This window comes from Megalobrama amblycephala, linkage group LG19 (genome assembly GCF_018812025.1).
Source record: "Megalobrama amblycephala isolate DHTTF-2021 linkage group LG19, ASM1881202v1, whole genome shotgun sequence".
NCBI classification, from domain to species: Eukaryota; Metazoa; Chordata; class Actinopteri; order Cypriniformes; family Xenocyprididae; genus Megalobrama; species Megalobrama amblycephala.
In genome coordinates, this window is record NC_063062.1 from 23,613,912 (window position 1) to 23,632,620 (window position 18,709).

An 18,709-nucleotide genomic window follows, 5' to 3' on the forward strand; every position below is an offset into this window, starting at 1 on the left:
CAAAAATGAGTTCATTAAGCTCTCTTTTAGCAATCTAAATGCTTCAAATAGCAATTGAACATCTAAAATTATCTTTATTTGTATGTTTTTTGAGAGGAGTACATTTCCTTTGTCAATGAAAAAATTTTGTTTTTCTCTGCTCATTTCACCACTCGCGCTTCCCCTCAACACAAGTTTGGTATCGTTTTATAGCGCAGCATTCTAACTTTGTGAATATTCATAGCAAATTTTTGATGGCAAGAGTCTGAACCAATGAAATGTGATTTTCAAACTCATGCTGATGTAAACAAATCAATCTTACTCGCGCTGACTGACAGATCCGAAGCATACACACAAAGACTCCTCAGAATCATGCATTCCTGATATACACATATAAACAGAATTACAGTACTTAAAAATTCTGAAGTAAAATATTGAAAAAAAAGTTATGTATATATGAATATATATTTTTCTTATTTTCTTGTAGATATTTAGTTTTGACGAGGTGTGTGCACCAAATTAGGTGTTATTAACAGGGATTTTAAAGTATGGTTGCTAGGTGATTTTGTTTTGGAACCTTCAGAAAACTATCAACAAACAATACAAATCATGTACAAATGTATAACTCCTCAGACTGTTCAAAATACTTTTAGGAATGTCCAATGAACTTGTATATTGTTCATAGCTTAGACCAAAAAATACTTTTAGGAATGTCTGTTGAGCTGGTGTATTGTTCATAGTTTGAATTGTATCCAGTTCAAAATAAAGAAAACCCACCCCTAAATACAGATGAAATACAATTACAAAGTAACTATCGAATTTACAGTATCCCATAAGAATGAACAACAGCAAAAAGAGAGTTGTACTTACACTTTCCCTAGCATGACTGGTTTATCGTCAGTATCTGTTTAAATCAGGTTAGGTGCACAATTTCTCTCCAAACATTGTAAGAATTAACCTGATTAATTAACAAAAAGTGTAATTAAATTACAGTAAATCAGAGCCGAATTAACTGTAAATGATTCAGAATTAATATTTAACACTTCATCAATTATTCGTCCACCGAAAAATTGAGGTTAAAGTATTTTACTAATTCTGGATAAAATATTATCACGTGGTCAACGGTAATAATATTTTGTTATGATTACTAATTATGATTATGAGCAAGGTAGCAAAATTGTAGTTTAAGGCAGCAATTTGGTAACCACAGCACAAGACACTTGTATGCGTGAAAAATCAAACAAGACTTTATTGAACTAATCTACTACATACAAACTAATCTAACGAAAAACACACACACACACACACGCACACACATTCATTCAGTTAGAGGGAAATGGTGAGATCTGTTTTCTTAAAGTCAACAAAGTGAGAGAGAGTCTTTTTGATCTGTCTCTACAATCAGTGGTCTCCAAATGGCAGAAATTGGCAATTTTATGGCTCATGAATGGGAATGGGTTGATTCTCTTTGATCTTTGGAATGTGGAGTTTTTGGTCATTTAGTGGGCTTCGTTCTGGAATAATCCTACAACTGCTTTAGCGAGAGTAAATCAAACTGAGCCATGTGAAACGCCATCATCAGTGTTGCCAGATTGGGTTGACGATTTCCAGCCCAAAAGCTCACCAAAACTCGCCCACTCCAAAAAAAAAAAAAAACACCCAAAACTTTAACTGGCAAAATAATGTGATAGAATTTTACAGTCATCTCAATCAAGGTAATGGGGGTAACATGGCAAATACATTAAAGAGAATTAAAAAATATGACTAAAACGTCTAGGTGGAAACTATGTCAAAACGACAGTCAAGAAAATTAACCAAAGATTTTAACCTTCTGAAAAAAAAAAACACATGCATCATTTTCAAAGTCAACAGTAAGTATAAGCCAAGCATTTCACACATGTTAATGCACACACCACAGGCAATGTGTCATTCATTAATATATACTGTACAATAATCCAACAACAAAAATTGAACAATAACAAGAATGTGCATGTGTTGCACTTTAACTTCAGACATAACTACAGTACATCTTTGTGAAGTACATATTGTAGAACATAATGCAGAACTTAGCACAGTCAAAACTGATTAATCGACATCAACACCAATGCCAGCATGGGACTGTAGGCGTTTCTCAATATCAAGTACGCAAAGTTAGATGACTATCCGAGATGACTTGAAGAACACAGATAAACCATTTACTCTTGCAGTCTTGTGTTTATTGTCTTTAAATTTAGTAAGTCAAAGCATTTCTATCTTCTTTTTATTTAGCTACAGTGATAGTTGTATTAGGGATATCCTTGAACGGCAAGTTATTTTACTTCTGTGAGGCATATTTGGACTTTTTACATGAGGGCGCCCTCCGGCTTCCAGTATGAATTAAACATATATAACATTTATAATGATTTATAGTTATAGGCCGCCTGTTTTATTCCCCAAAAATAAAAGTTTTCTGTAAAGTAAAATTATTGTTCTTATTATTAATTAATTGTTAATTTTAAACCACAATTTTAACCAGAAAAATCACAATTAGTTGCTTCTGATATCAGCATGTTCACAGATGTTTTTTTGTTGTTGCTTTGTTTTTGTTTTTACAGGAATCAGATGCCACTGATGAGTCCTGCTGAAACAGTTTTTCTCTGAGAGCACTGTACCAACATCAGCAAGCTGCACTACATGAACATGGGGAAAAAAAAAAAACAAACAAACAAAAAAAAAACACCTTGGAAATGACAGGTATGCTGAACAGGAACTGTTTCAGAAATGGCACAAAGGTGTGTGACTGAAGTTTCTGTCTTTAGATCAATGTGTTCACTAATGTTGTCACGGTTCATGGGTTCACTTACTCGCCCTCGTTGCCTGGTTACTGATTGTGTGGGTGTCACCCACCTGATTGATTGTGATGTGCTGCCAGCCGTGTCTTGTTCTGTGTGTGCTTTATCTTGTGCGTGTCTACATGGCGTCTTTGTCAGTTCGTTGCAGGCTGTCCCGCTGTCGTGTTTCTGTGTTTCACTTCCTGTTATCCTGGGGTTCTGGACCTTCGTCTTGTGCCCGCATCTGGGTTGGATTATTCCTTGGCTTCTGATACCCGTTGCAGCCTTGCGCCACCCGGTTCATCTGCTTCAACACACCACTGCGTCAGCTCGTCTTTGTGACTGCATTGACTGCCCTTTTTTTGGCCCTCATTTCCTGACAGAACGAACTGACCAAGATGGATCCAGCAAGGTCGTCGGATCTTCAGGAGTATTTGAGCAAGAGCGCTCAACGGATGGATCAGCAGGACGAGCAGGTGATGGCCACTGCTCGCGCCGTGCAAACGCCCGTTCCCCACTCATCAACCAGCACGCCACAAGAGCCTCGTATTCCGGCACCAGAGAGGTATGGTGGAGAACCTGATGCTTGTAGATCTTTTCTGTCTAAATGCTCTATTTATTTCTCTCTGCAACCTAACACGTTCTCTTCTGAGGAGTCTAAAGTTGCGTTAGTGATGACGTTATTGACGGGACGAGCGGCGTTATGGGGAACGGCGGTGTGGGAGAACGATCATCCATGCTGCTCCTCGTTCCAGTCGCAGGAGATGAGGCGAGTGTTCGACCGTTCGGTGGCGGGACGGGAGGCTGTGTTGCACTTTAACTTCAGACATAACTACAGTACATCTTTGTGAAGTACATATTGTAGAACATAATGCAGAACTTAGCACAGTCAAAACTGATTAATCGACATCAAGCTCGCGGACCTGCGGCAGGGAGTTCGACCTGTTTCCGACTACGCCATTGAGTTCCACACCCTGGCAGTGGAGTGTAAGTGGAACGAGGAGGCACAGTGGGATGTGTTCCTGCATGGGCTGGCCGACCGTGTGCAGCAGGAGATCTATTCACTGGATTTACCCACCACTCTTAACGGACTGATTGAGCTTGCGCTGCGAGTGGATGGCCATTTGCACGAACGCGCTGAACGCAGGAAGCCTGTGGCGCGTCTCGAAGAACTGGATGCTGCGGGGGTCAGCGGTGAGCACACGGTCGGTCCCCCGTTCGATCATGAGCCCATGCAGGTGGGGAGAGCTCGGCTCTCCCGGGAGGAGAGGACACACCGGAAGGAGAAAGGACTGCCCAGTAAAAGGCAAAGTCCGGCAGTAGGACCGAGGTTACTGTCGGGCGGTCTAGCCTTGGATAAATCCTCGTCTGCGACGCTCCTCCCGGTGAGACTGCAATGGGTATCTGGACATCACATCTGCCAGGCCCTGGTCGACTCGGGCGCGGAAGGAAGCATAATGGACTTTGAGCTGGCCACTCGGTTGCACATTCCCATTCGCCCGTTGGATCACGCCATATCTGTTTTCGCCCTTAACGGACAGAAACTACCCACCATCACACACGCCACGGACCCCATCACTGCCATCATTTCCGGTAATCACACTGAACTATTGTCATTTTACCTCTCCAGATCCGTTCATCATCCTATCATCCTGGGACATCCGTGGCTGGTGAAGCACAAGCCCAGGATTGAGTGGGGCCAGGGATCCGTGGTGGAGTGCAGCCAACACTGTCATGCATCTTGTTTGTTGTCTGCTTGTTCATCTGTGTCTCGTTCTGTGTTGCAGGAGGAGTCGGTGAACCTGTCAAACGTGCCCCAGGAGTACCATGACCTGAAGGAAATGTTCAGTAAGTCCCGGGCTGCTTCTCTTCCTCCGCATCGTCCCTATAACTGTGCTATAGATTTAGTTCCAGGGTCTTCTCCGCCCAAAGGCAAGTCATATTCACTTTCTAATCCTGAAAGGGAGGTCATGGAGAAATATATTTCTGATTCTCTGGCAGCTGGGATCATCCGCCCTTCTTCATCTCCCGCGGGGGCAGGTTTTTTTTTCGTGGGTAAGAAGGATGGCTCTCTGCGGCCGTGCATTGATTACAGAGGACTGAACAATATCACGGTAAAGAATACTTATCCTTTGCCGTTGATGTCTTCTGCCTTTGAGCGGCTGCAGGGCGCGTCTCTGTTCACGAAATTGGACCTGCGCAACGCTTATCATTTGGTCCGCATCAGGGAGGGGGATGAATGGAAGATGGCTTTTAACACCCCTAGAGGGCACTTTGAATACTTGGTTATGCCGTTCGGCCTTTCCAACTCTCCCGCCGTCTTCCAAGCACTTGTCAATGACGTGTTGAGAGATATGGTCGATCAGTTCATATGTCTACCTGGACGACATATTGATTTTTTTCTTCTTCTCTCCAGGAACACGTGCAACACGTCAGGCAAGTGCTCCAAAGGCTGTTAGAGAATGGGCTTTTTGTCAAGGCAGAGAAGTGCGTTTTTCATGCACAGTCTGTTCCATTTTTGGGGTACATCGTGTCGTCCGAGGGGGTGCACATGGATCCTGACAAGGTTAAGGCTGTGGTGGATTGGCCAATTCCAGATTCCCGCAAGGCCCTGCAGAGGTTTCTGGGCTTTGCCAATTTTTACTGGCGTTTTATTCGCAATTTCAGCCAACTAGCCTCTCCTCTGACCGCCTTAACCTCCCCCGCTACGGCGTTCAGGTGGTCGGATGCAGCTGAGGCTGCATTCACCAAACTCAAAAGCCGCTTCGTTTCGGCTCCCATTCTTGTCGCCCCTGATCCTTCACATTAGTTTGTGGTGGAGGTTGATGCGTCAGAGGTGGGGGTAGGTGCAGTTCTATCCCAGCGCTCCGCAGCGGACGATAAGATGCATCCTTGCGCGTTTTTTTTCACATCGTTTAACTGCTGCCGAACGTAATTACGACATTAGTAACAGGGTGCTGCTGGCGGTCAAATTAGCTTTGGAAGAGTGGAGTCACTGGTTGGAGAGTTCGGGGGTACCTTTCATTGTCTGGACTGATCATAAGAACCTTGAGTATATTAGATCCGCTAAACGACTTAACTCTAGGCAGGCTCGGTGGGCTCTGTTTTTCGGTCGTTTTGATTTTTCTCTATCTTACCGTCCCGGGTCCAAAAACATCAAGCCCGATTCACTATCTCACGTTTTTGATCGTTCCGAGCGCCCGTCCACTCCTGAGTGTATTCTTCCTGAGAGACTCATTGTCTCTTCACTCACATGGGAGGTCGAGTCGAAGGTCCGCACGGCCTTAGAAGGGGTAACGCCTCCGCCCGGGTGCCCACCGAGTTGGTTATTTGTGCCAGAGGGGTTGCGTTCAGACGTTATCCGATGGGGCCACGATTCCAATCTGGCTTGTCATCCAGGGGTTAGTCGCACCAACTTTTTGGTTAAACAACGATTTTGGTGCCCCTGCATGGTTCGCGATGTTCACAATTTTGTTTTGGCTTGCTCTGTCTGCGCTCGTGGTAAGACTTCTAATCGTCCCCCTGAGGGACTCCTTCAACCGCTGTCTGTCCCTTCGGGACCCTGGTCCCACATAGCGCTAGATTTCGTCACAGGCCTCCCTCCTTCACAGGGCAATACGGTGATTTTGACCGTAGTGGACCGGTTCTCGAAGGCGGCGCATTTCATTCCCTTGCCCAAATTACCCACTGCCAAGGAGACAGCGGTTATTGTCATTAATCACGTCTTCCGTATCCATGGCCTCCCGGTAGACGTGGTTTCTGACAGGGGATCCCAATTTACCTCCAAATTCTGGAAGGAGTTTTGTCGTTTACTGGGGGCGACGGTTAGTTTGTCATCTGGGTTCCATCCCCAGACGAACGGGCAAGCTGAGAAAGCCAACCAGGATTTGGAGAGAATGTTGCGATGTCGGGTTGCTCAGAATCCTTCCTCCTGGAGTCAGCAGCTTCTTTGGGTGGAGTACGCGCACAATTCATTGCCAGTGTCGGCTACGGGCCTGTCGCCTATTCAGTGTAGTCTAGGTTACCAGCCACCTGCCTTTCCCAGTCTGGAATCCGAAGTTGCGGTCCCATCCGCTCACGCCTTCGTCCAGAGGTGTCGTCACACGTGGAGAAGAGCCCGAGAGACTCTTCTTCAGGTGGGGGCGCGCACCAAGGCCCAGGCCGATCGCCACCGGCTGAAGCCTCCCGTATATGTCGTTGGTCAAAAAGTGTGGCTTTCTTCTAAGAACATTCCGCTCCGCTCCGTGAGTAACAAATTAGCACCCAAATTCATTGGCCCGTTCACGGTCACCAAGATTCTTAGCCCAGTGACTGTCCACCTCAAATTACCACCAGCGTACAGCAGAATTCATTCCGTCTTTCATGTTTCCAAAATTAAACCCGTTTTTCATTCTAACATTAATCCGCCAGTCCCGGTTCCTCCCCCGCCGCGACTCGTAGATGGGGAACCTACTTATTCGGTCCGCCGTATTTTGGACGCTAGGCGAAGGGGATTCCAGCACTTGGTGGACTGGGAAGGTTACGGTCCGGAGGAGAGGAGTTGGGTTCCTGCCAGGGACATCCTGGATCACTCTCTTATTGATGACTATCGTCAACAGGTAGGCTCTCCTGGGAGCGCCAGGAGGCGCTCGTAGGAGAGGGGGTACTGTCACGGTTCATGGGTTCACTTACTCGCCCTCGTGTGGTTGTGGTGTGTGTTGCCTGGTTACTGATTGTGTGGGTGTCACCCACCTGATTGATTGTGATGTGCTGCCAGCCGTGTCTTGTTCTGTGTGTGCTTTATCTTGTGCGTGTCTACATGGCGTCTTTGTCAGTTCGTTGCAGGCTGTCCCGCTGTCGTGTTTCTGTGTTTCACTTCCTGTTATCCTGGGGTTCTGGACCTTCGTCTTGTGCCCGCATCTGGGTTGGATTATTCCTTGGCTTCTGATACCCGTTGCAGCCCTGCGCCACCCGGTTCATCTGCTTCAACACACCACCGCGTCAGCTCGTTTTTGTGACTGCATCGACTGCCCTTTTTGGAGTGAAGTTATTGTACAGCGTATTCTGTCAATAAATCCTGTTTTACTTGCACTTGGATCCTCTCTCTGTGTTCATTTCCTGACAAATGTGCCTTTTTGGCCTTTGTTATGTATATTTGGATTATGTTGTGTTGTAAATAAAATACAAGCAATCAAAAAGCCATTCTTTTACATATCCTCACATTCTTTGTTCTAGTTCCCTCACAGTCCCATTCATCTGACAGGGCCATTAGGGGAGGAGCTTTGTCTTCCCAGGTGTGAAACACATCAATATTCATGATGATTTATTCTCTCCCTGCATACAGCCTTCTGACACAAATCATGTCTTGCCAATTTTAAATCAATACATTTTTTTATGTGAATGAGTGGGGATGATGATTTTCACATCATTTTGAAGAAAGCAATTCTAGACTACACATACATTTTTCAAATGTCTTGTAAACAAGTATTCAGTATAGGTTTTTTTTTTTTTTTTTTTTTTTTTTTTCACAAACCACTCATAAATGACATTTTCTCAAAACTACAAACGTTTTCATACATGCTACACACATATTATTGTCATGGCATGTCAAAACACCTCAGGCCCCAGATGGTTAATTTTGCTAGATGTTAACTTAAAATTGGAACAGTACTTGGGCAGCAACTGATGATGTTTCACAAGTCCATAAGAACATGAGTACAGGCAAGAACACATACTGAGAAACGGCTAGTGTGTTTAGTAATGTCATGATGACTGTTTTTATGGAGTTTTGTTTCTGGACATTTGTTTCTGGTTCTTTCCGCTATAGTAATGAGGTCACATCCACTAGCTTTTATAATCTCTTTTATTTGCAGAGTTCATAAAATGAAGTTCATTACACTGTGGCTTAATCTAAAGTGAGAACTATTTACTCATAATAACCATTTAACAATTCCTTTACTACGAGCTAATTAAATAATAATAATTGTGTTAATTACAGTGACAATGATGTTAGAGTAACAATTACAGAAGAATAAAATAAAGCATATTTTGGTACCTTTTGGAGTTTAGAAAGGTTCATTTTGAGCAGATGAGCAGTTTAATGCCATCATCACTGTCTTCGTCAGAGCTGATTTCCCAGCACATTCAGCAAAACATAGTTTTGAGAATATGTTTGAGATTGCGAATATGAGCCCATTCGCAATCTCAAACATATTCTCAAAACTATCATTTTTAACATCTTTAAAATCAATATTTTGATTGCTGATAGCTTTACCAGATCCATCAGTGACAGCGACACTCATATTTGATTGCGTTCAGTACTTGCTCTGCAGTAAATCGTTGAACCATTTCAAGTTTTGCTGATGAGACTTCCTATTCTTTTGTTTTCTGTCTGAATGAAACATCACTTCATCATTGTGTATCAGACATTGCCACCTTGTGGAATAAAGGTGAATTGCACTTATTCTGTTATCAAAGATTCGATTATTGTTGTGCAGAAAAAAAAAATATATACACATACACTGATACACACCTCAGGTCGTTAGTGACCCTATACAATTTTTACTAAAAAAAAAAAAAAAATGAATGGGAAAACAGGCATTCTTTTATAATTTTATGATTTTTTTTCTTGTTATATTGTTTATAATTAATTGATTAAGGAATACTAAGAAGGTTGATGTCTAACTTTAAAAAAAAAATTATGAGGAGGAGGGTAGTGAAAGACATCATTTGGGTTAAATTTATTTAACTATTCATATAATAAATAACTTTATGCATAGGCTATATTATAAATTATAAATAAGTATAATTTATAATTTGTATAATATAGCCTATGCATATAGTTATTTATTATATTAATTGACAATAAATATTAAACTTTGCACTTGAATTAATATGAATATACCGTGTCTCTCTCAAACTCTTAAACTTTTGCAGCAGCAGCAGTAGTGTTTATTTCTGCCTTGTAAATGAAAGAAAAAGAAAAAACGGCGCCAGTTCCATTTTTTACGTAAGTTGAATAGGGAAGGTGTAGGACATACAGCGTAAGCTTTTTGAAGTATACGAAAGACGGTCTGGCAGAAGCACTTGCGAGGCCATCATTTGTGTTTATAAAGCATGTACATTTCTATTATTTTTTTTTTTTTTAGAAAATGACAGATTGTTTAAGACCCACGGTGACCGGGAGGGGACATGTTCGGTTCACTTAGTTTTGTCATGGCCACAACATATAAACTCGTGGGAACGTGAATATATTGTGGCCACGAGATATTAATTCGTGGGAACGTGATAATAAGTCGTGGCCACAAGATCATTTTGTCGAGGTAACGACATCCTTATGTTGTGGCCACATGATGTAAATTCGTGGCCTTGAGATCATACCCACACAGCAAAAGGACTCCGCGGCAGATAGGCCACAGAGGTATCACGGCTTCCGGAACGTATCTGTGAAATGGACCCGTATCGGCGTCCACTTGCTCGCAGTGATGGATCCGCAACGAAGGCGGATCGCAGACTGTTTGGGACCAGCAAATTGATACAACCGTTACAGTAAAGGCACGTACGCATGCATGTCCGCGGATCCTACATGGGTCCACTCAGGATTCCCTGATTGACAGTAGAATTTATGGCGCCGCCCGGAGGCAGAGCTGATCCTCTGGGCGGCGCCAAAACGAATGTGACAGTCACGCGGGTTTGGTGACTTGAATTGCGGATCCGCCTAGGAGTCTCTTGCTGTGTAGGGCTGGGCGATATATCGCATGTGATTGTCACGCGCATTTCGTCAGTAAAGCCGGTTCCCTGATTACCGCTAAATCGCCATCACCTGCTTTCAAATGGAGCGGCATTTAATAGACAGAGCCGTAGATCACTGACAAGCCACGCAATATCGCGTTCATTATCGAAGGCGATTCATCTGCCGTATCATTAAATACAAAAATAGATAGAAGAAGAATAGAAATCAAGGTAAGTGCTACTATTACTGGGTCAAGTGCTGACGAAAAAGATACGTCTTTAGCATTTTTTTTGAAAATGGCTAAAGACTCAGCTGCTCGGATAGAGCGTGGTAGGTCATTCCACCAACCAGGAACAGACCCAGAGAAGGTCCATGAGAGTGATTTTGTGCCCCTATGTGATGGCACCACAAGGCGCCGTTCACTTGCAGAACCCAAGTTTCTGGAGGGCGCGTAATTCTGGAGGGTGCATAATTCTGGAGGGCGCGTTATTATTATTATCATTATTGGTTACATTTTTGTTCATTGTTATGTATTTGCTTTATTTTCCCCTTTATTTCCCGTATCTCTTTACCTTTCTGTAGTACGGTGATGAGGAGGGGACATGTTCGGTTCATTTAGTTTTGTCGTGGCCACAACATATAAACTCGTGGGAACATGATAATATGTCGTGGCCATGAGATATTAATTTGTGAGAACGTGATAATAACGAGATCATTTTGTCGAGGTAACGACATCCTTATGTCGTGGCCACGCGATGTGAAGTCGAGGCCTTGAGATCATATCGTTCCCTCGAGGGAACGATATATTTTTCTAGTGGCCATGACTTCATTATGTTGAGGGAACGACATCTATTTCTCATGGCTACGAGTTACATGTGTAAACAACCTGCGCTACCATAGCAACCTGGAATTATCAGAAATGGACAATACCATAATAATATTTTTAATTAAGAATGAAAAATAAGGGTGAAATTAAGGAATGATTATTAGCTACAGAAATAATCATAAAGGCAATATTTTATTAGCATGATCGGGCATTTACAGTATTTACAGAATACAAACTTTAAGTAACAAAATACAGAATGTTAATTAAATAAAGAAATATGGGAAATGAAGGGGAAAATAAAACAAATAAATGTACAAATGTAACTAATAATAATATAAACATATTAAATAAAAAATAAACAATCAGTGAATGGATATAAAGACTGTTAGATGGAATTAAAATGTACAACATTTAAACATTTATTGATAAACTTCATTCGAATGCTGTCTAAGCAACATTCGCACGCAATATAATATGCACTATGTTAATATAATAATTTCTTAATTCCGTTCTTTTTCTAAATTAAAATAAATATTATTATTCTTTTCCATTTGTGATAATTCCAGGTTACCATAGCGGTAGCGCAGGTTGTTTACACATTTAACTCGTGGCCACGAAAAAAATATATCATTCCTGTGGCCATGACATAAGGATGTCATTACCTTGACAAAGTCAGCCACGAGTTATCACATTCCCACTGTAAAGAACCCCCCATCGGCCCAAAAACGGAATCCGATGGCCTGGGCGAAGGTTAACGCGTATATGCCCTTTCAGCGCCTCTGAATGTTCACTTAAAGGTGGTACAGAGGATGTTTTCGTCGACTGAGTTTTTACCATACCATACCATACCAACTTTATTTATTAAGCACTTAACAACAACCAAGGTTGACCAAAGTGCTGTACAGAAAAAATACAGCATAAGTAATGACCACACAATAAAAACATTTAAATAACAAAAAAGTCAAATAAATACATAAAAACGACAAATTACTAGGTATCAAAAGCCAAAGAAAACAGATGAGTTTTGAGAAGGGTTTTAAAAACAGGTAAAGAGGTGGCCTGCCTAACATACAAAGGCAGAGCATTCCATAATTTAGGGGCACACACAGCAAAAGCACGATCCCCTCTGTGCTTACGCTTCGTTTTCGGCACAGTCAGAAGCAGCTGTTCATGAGAGAGCGAGCAGGTTTATATGGGCGAAGAAGCTCAGCAAGGTATGGCGGTGCAAGACCATGTAATGATTTAAAAGCAAATAGCAGGATTTTAAAATGAATCCTAAATTGAATGGGCAGCCAATGTAGAGAAGCTAAAATAGGAGAAATGTGCTCATGTTTACGTGTGCCCGTTAAAAGACGTGCTGCTGCATTTTGTATCCTCTGGAGACGAGTGATGGAGGACCCACAAACCCCCACATAAAGAGAATTACAGTAGTCCAGCCGTGTAGTTACAAAGGCATGGACTACAGTTTCAAAATGTTGTCTTGACAGGATGCATGGTTTGTTAAAACTATTTAAAAATCATGATAATACAGCATTATCTACATAATGCTATTCCTAAATCTATGCTTACACAGGATAATACATCAATAAAGGTCTTTGCATGTTTGATGTCCACATATTCTTGTTGACAAAATTACAGTCGCTGTAGCATTTCCATCAGGAAGAAGTGGCCGAATATTATTATTTTACTAAAAATATATTTTTAATCATGGTGGTTGACTTTGATCGTGGATTTGATCGTGCTGTGCTGTCTAACAACAAAAATCAGCAGGCTTTTGGTGCCCTCTGCAGGCATTTATTTTATAATATATAATGAATTAAGCATTAACAGTTCAAGGAAAAAAATCTTGATGTGTTTAAATATGCAGATTAGCTTGTTTTGTTTAATTTAGAAGAAATCTACAGATGCAAAAAGACGGATGGTAGTACGCTTAAAACAAACTCCATCTAAATGTGTGGGGTTAGGGTTAAGTTTTCTTTCCAATAGAGTAAAAGACGGAAATGGACCAAAATCTAAAAATTGTCCACTTCATGAAAGAAGTATTCCAATAACACCAAAAAAATTAAAACGATTTATTGATTTGTGCAAAATAAATTATTAGTGAAACTATGTCCTTCTCCTTGGTGCAGTCATTTATTCAAAATATATAGCTACTTGAAAATAGTTGCTGTTGCCTGCTCTTGTGATAAACCTAGTGAATAGAAGACCATGGTCTCTGTGTGAACTGATTATTTTGTAGAAATCTGTGGAGTATAAAACAATTCCACGAGTGTGAAGGAATTAAAATAAATTGGTAAGGAAAGTCAGAGTGTCACAGACACGTCAGGCTCCAACCTCAACCAATCACAGCGCACACCATCTCCAGAGTACTGATCACCGCCACCTGCACCTCATCACCTCACTCATCAGCAGCACCATAAAGAGCACACACACACAACACTCCATGTCTGGTCTCGTTTGCATATACTTCCTGTTATGCTTACCTCAAGGACTCCTCTTCGTATACTCACCTGTCTCCAGTGTGTCTCCTTCCCTCTGTGTGCCTCGTCTACTGTGTGGGTGTGCTCCAGTCAGCTCCAAGTGTCTCCAGCGATCTCCAAGCTCCGGCGTATATCTCCCTGCAACGAAAAGGACAGTAACTATTCCTTATATCACCTTCTGAACATCATCTGCATCCATTCTACTCACCTGTTTGATATCTCATGCTCTACTGTGGTCAATAAACTACCGATACCTGTTTACATCTGTGTCTGCCTCCTGTGTACCGTAACAGAAGACTGGACCAACACCGCAGACCCAGTATGAGCCAACCGGATCCCTTTCAAGACCTGGTGAATGCGCTTCGGCGAACTTTCACCATCAATCCACCACCACCATCTCCTGTCACTGCTCCTGCACCTGCACCAGCGAACACCTCCACCAGCGCCATTAGCTCTTCCTCACCACCACCGTACGCCAGTCCCATGGCCAAACCGGTGCCCTACTCAGGATCGGCGGAGGATTGCAGCAGATTTCTGCTGCAATGCACACTGGTCCTGGAGATACAGCCGCACCTGTACCCGAGTGAGTCATCCAAAATCGCATTCATCATTTCTCAGCTCAGCGGCAAAGCATTGAATTGGGCCGATTCCATCTGGTCCCAACGGGGCGCTGTAACCCAATCCTACTCGGCGTTTATTTCCCACTTCCAGAGGTGTTCAGGAAACCGATTACAGATTCGTCTGCTGGTGAGAAACTCTATAATTTGAAACAAGGACCAATGTCTATTTACGATTATGCTTTGCACTTCAGAACGCTTGCAGCAGTTAGCGGATGGAATGAACAAGCTCTGATCACAACATATCGTCAAGGATTAGAACCTCGGGTACGGCTGCATCTCGCTGCATGCGAGGATTCCATCGGCCTTGAGAAATTCATCCAGCTCTCCATTCGCTGTGCCACTCGCATACAGGCGTGCATCCAAGAGCACCAGGATCAGTCACTTCCCAACATGCTCCTCTGCCGATCCGAACCCGTCAGCTCCCCAGAACCAGCTCAAGTATCCATGGATGTGGAAAATTCCCGTTTATCTCCGGAAGAGCGCCGCCGTCGGCTGACCCTGAATCTTTGTTTGTACTGTGGATGTCCTGGGCATGTGATTGCAGCATGCCCCACACGACCAACTCGACCCATGGTGAGTGCAGTCATTCCTGCTACCCATAAAATGAAACCACTCACCACTGTAGTCAATCTTACTGCCGCTACGATCTCCCTTACAGTGGTCGCGCTCCTCGACTCAGGGTCAGCCGGCAACTTCGTCTCCGGCACCCTCTGCCGGCAGCTACGTCTCAAGACCTCTCCGTCTCCAACGATCTACAAGATCAACTCCATAACTGGCAAACCCCTGAGCCGTAAGAGTGTCCACACCGTGGCAGGACCTGTAACACTTCAAGTTGGTTTACTGCATCAAGAGGAATTACATCTGCTGGTTCTGGAGGATTCCACCGCTGACGTGGTTCTGGAGCGCCCCTGGTTGGAGCAGCACAACCCAACCATCTCCTGGAAAACGGGCAAAATCCTGAAGTGGGGCGACACCTGTTTCTCTCGCTGTCTGGCTGAACTTCCTGTTCCATCTTCTCCTTCGCCTGATCTCTCCCTCTGTGCCACTTCCATCGAGAGTCCAGTCGAACAACGCTCCATCGACATCCCCAAGTGTTAGGCCCCCTTCAGCGACGTCTTCTGCCTGCAACGGGCTTCCAAGCTGCCTCCACACCGGCCATGGGACTGTGCCATCGACCTGCTTCCGGGTGAACCAGTGCCAAAGGGTAAGATATACCTACTTTCCATCCCGGAGGAGAAGGCCATGGAGGATTACATCAAGGAAGCCCTAGCCCAAGGTTACATCAGGCCGTCTACTTCCCCTGCTGCTTCCAGCTTCTTTGTGGCTAAAAAGGACGGAGGCTTGCGGCCATGCATAGACTATCGCTCACTCAACAAGATAACCGTGAAATTCAGATATCCCCTTCCTCTCGTCCCAGCGGCCCTGGAACATCTCCGTGGTGCCACTGTGTTTACGAATCTGGACCTCCGCAGCGCATATAACCTCATCCGGATACGCGAGGGGGACGAGTGGAAGCCCGCCTTCATTACTCCTACCGGCCACTATGAATACCTGGTGATGCCGTATGGCCTGGTCAACGCCCCCTCCGTATTCCAGGACTTCATACATGAGGTTCTCCGGGAGTTCCTCCATCGCTTCGTCCTAGTGTACATCGACGATATTCTCATCTACTCCCGGAGCCAGGCCGAACATCGCCAACACGTTGCGGAGGTCCTCACCCGTCTTCGTCAGTTCAACCTGTTCCTCAAAGCAGAGAAGTGCTCCTTCCATCAACCCTCTGTCTCCTTCCTCGGATACAACATAGACCACAGTGGCATCTGGATGGACGAGAGGAAGGTGGAATCCATCACCAACTGGCCCGAACCCACTACCATCAAAGAGTTACAACGCTTCCTCGGATTCTCCAACTTCTACAGACGGTTCATCAAAGGTTACAGCTCCATCACCCATCCACTTACCAACCTGCTCCGTGATAAGCCCAAGTCTCTGTCCTGGAACTCGGCAGCCACCAACGCATTCAATCACCTCAAAGAAGCCTTCACCACCACTCCTTTACTCGTTCATCCTGATCCCGAGAAACAGTTCATCGTGGAGGTAGATGCCTCGACTACTGGAGTGGGAGCGGTGTTATCGCAGCAGCAGGGGACGCCAAGTAGACTCCATCCATGCGCCTTCTTCTCCCGCAAGCTCAGCCCGGCGGAAGTCAACTACTCCATCGGTGACAGGGAACTTCTTGCTGTTAAGCTTGCCTTGGAAGAGTGGAGGCATTGGCTGGAGGGAGCCAAGCATGCGCTCCTGGTGTTAACCGACCACAAGAACCTTGAGTGTCTTCGTTCAGCGAAAAGACTAAACCCAAGACAAGCTCGCTGGGCCATGTTCTTCTCCCGATTCAATTATACCATTTCCTACCGTCCAGGTACCAAGAATGTTAAAGCTGACGCTCTCTCTCGTCTCCATGCTCCAGAGGAAAAGACCGAAGAACCTGAACCTATCATCCCGAGCTCTCTCATTGTAAGTCCCATTACCTGGTCAGAGGAGACCATTCCCTCCTCCACGAATCCTCCGCCGGGCTGCCCATCTGGCTTGCTTTACATCACTCGGACACGACACACTCCAACCATCCACTCAGCTCACACGTCACTTGGCACTGGTCACCCGGGGGTCAATGAAACCCTCTCGTTGCTAAAAGAACGCTTCTGGTGGCCAGGGATGGCATCTGATGTCAGAAGGTACGTGCAGGGCTGCCGGGAGTGCGCCATCTCCAAAAGTCCTCGTCATCTGCCAGCTGGGAAACTCCTTCCGCTGCCCATTCCAGATCGTCCATTGTCACACCTAGGAGTGGATTTCATCACTGATCTCCCTGTCTCAGAAGGAAATACCACCATCCTAGTCATTGTGGACCGTTTCTCAAAATTCTGCTGTCTAATTCCACTCCCAGGATTACCCACTGCCATGGAGACCGCCAAAATACTCTTCAATCACGTGTTCAGGTATTTCGGAATACCAGAAGACATAGTCTCTGACAGAGGACCTCAGTTCATCTCCAGAGTGTGGAAATTATTTCACTCCCTCCTAGGTGTGGCCGTCAGCCTGACTTCCGGATACCATCCACAGTCGAACGGGCAGACGGAAAGGAAGGTTCAGGAGATTGGCCGCTTCCTCCGTACCTTCTGTCATGACCACCAGGACTCTTGGAACCAGTTCCTGGGTTGGGCCGAGTACGCCCAGAACTCTCTCCGGCAGTCGACTACAGGACTCACACCATTCCAGTGCGTACTCGGCTACCAACCCCCACTGTTCCCCTGGACCGGGGAACCCTCCAACGTTCCGGCAGTGGATTACTGGTTCCGAGAGAGCGAGAGGGTCTGGGACTCAGCGCACCATCAGCTGCAACAAGCCCTGCGCAGACGCAGAATGACGGCCGACCTTCGACGCTCCAACACCCCGGTCTTCCAGCCCGGTCAGAAGGTTTGGCTGTCCGCCCGGGATGTCAGACTGCGTCTGCCCTGCAGAAAGCTGAGTCCCAGGTTCATTGGCCCATTTCCCATCGTCAAGAAGGTCAACCAGTCACCTACCAGCTCCAACTGCCACAAGGGTATCGTATTCACCCCACTTTCCACGTGTCACTGCTGAAACCTCACCATCCTTCTGCTCTCTCCACAGGACCTGACGTGGCTCCCGCCGAACCCCCCCTTCCACTCATCCTGGAGGACGGAGCAGCGTACGAGGTCCATGAGATCTTGGACTCCCGGCGTCGTGGTGGTCAGCTGGAATATTTAGTGGACTGGGAAGGTTACGGTCCCGAGGAACGCTCCTGGGTCCCAAGAAACGTCATCCTGGATCCCAGCTTACTCCAAACTTTCCACGACAGTCACCCTGATAGACCGGCACCGCGGGGAAGAGGACGACCACCACGGCGTCGGGGTCCTTGGCCCTCTGGAGCGGGCCGTGGAGGGGGGGGGGGTACTGTCACAGACACGTCAGGCTCCAACCTCAACCAATCACAGCGCACACCATCTCCAGAGTACTGATCACCGCCACCTGCACCTCATCACCTCACTCATCAGCAGCACCATAAAGAGCACACACACACAGCACTCCATGTCCGGTCTCGTTCGCATATACTTCCTGTTATACTTACCTCAAGGACTCCTCTTCGTATACTCACCTGTCTCCAGTGTGTCTCCTTCCCTCTGTGTGCCTCGTCTACTGTGTGGGTGTGCTCCAGTCAGCTCCAAGTGTCTCCAGCAATCTCCAAGCTCCAGCGTATATCTCCCTGCAAC